Source organism: Dryobates pubescens, chromosome 33 (genome assembly GCF_014839835.1).
Source record: "Dryobates pubescens isolate bDryPub1 chromosome 33, bDryPub1.pri, whole genome shotgun sequence".
NCBI lineage: Eukaryota > Metazoa > Chordata > Aves > Piciformes > Picidae > Dryobates > Dryobates pubescens.
In genome coordinates, this window is record NC_071644.1 from 1,056,152 (window position 1) to 1,057,325 (window position 1,174).

The following is a 1,174-nucleotide window of genomic DNA, read 5'->3' on the forward strand; positions in this document are numbered from 1 at the left end:
CAGCATCAGCACCGTCCGCATCTGAGGGGGCACTGCCGGACCCCTCCCCCTGCGCATCAGCACCGTCCGCATCTGAGGGGGCACTGCCGGACCCCTCCCCCCTGGCATCAGCACCGTCCGCATCTGAGGGGGCACTGCCGGACCCTGCCCCCTGGCATCAGCGCCATCTGCATCTGAGGGGGCACTGCCGGACCCCTCCCCCCCGGCATCAGCACCGTCCGCATCTGAGGGGGCACTGCCGGACCCCTCCCCCCTGGCATCAGCACCGTCCGCATCTGAGGGGGCACTGCCGGACCCCTCCCCCCCAGCATCAGCACCGTCCGCATCTGAGGGGGCACTGCCGGACCCCTCCCCCCTGGCATCAGCACCGTCCGCATCTGAGGGGGCACTGCCGGACCCCTCCCCCCCGGCATCAGCACCGTCCGCATCTGAGGGGGCACTGCCGGACCCCTCCTCCCTGGCATCAGCACCGTCCGCATCTGAGGGGGGCACTGCCGGACCCCTCCCCCCTGTGCATCAGCACCGTCCTCATCTGAGGGGGCACTGCTGGACCCCTCCTCCCTGGCATCAGCACCGTCCGCATCTGAGGGGGCACTGCCGGACCCCTCCCCCCCAGCATCAGCACCGTCCGCATCTGAGGGGGCACTGCCGGACCCCTCCCCCCCAGCATCAGCATCATCCGCATCTGAGGGGGCACTGCGGGACCCCTCCCCCCGGCATCAGCACCGTCCGCATCTGAGGGGGCACTGCCGGACCCCTCCTCCCTGGCATCAGCATCATCCACATCTGAGGGGGCACCGCTGGGCTTCCCCCTGGCATCAGCACCGTCCGCATCTGAGGGGGCACCGCTGGGCTTCCCCCTGGCATCAGCACCGTCTGCATCTGAGGGGGCACTGACAGACCCCTCCCCCGCTGTGAGGGGCTGCTCTGGCTGCTGGCGCTGGCCCCGGTGCCCCCTCCACCCCAACCTCAGGCTGGTGGTTGCAGGGGGGCATGGGTGCCAGGGATGCATGGGGCAGGGTGGGGGCCGGGCTGCTGCAATAAAAGGATTCAGAGAGATGGGGCTGGGTGGTGGAGGAGCCCAGAGGGTGGCACTGGGTTGGGCTGCACCATGGTGCCATGGGTGCTGGGTCATGCTGGAGGGACTGAGTTATGCCATGTGTGCAGTGCCATG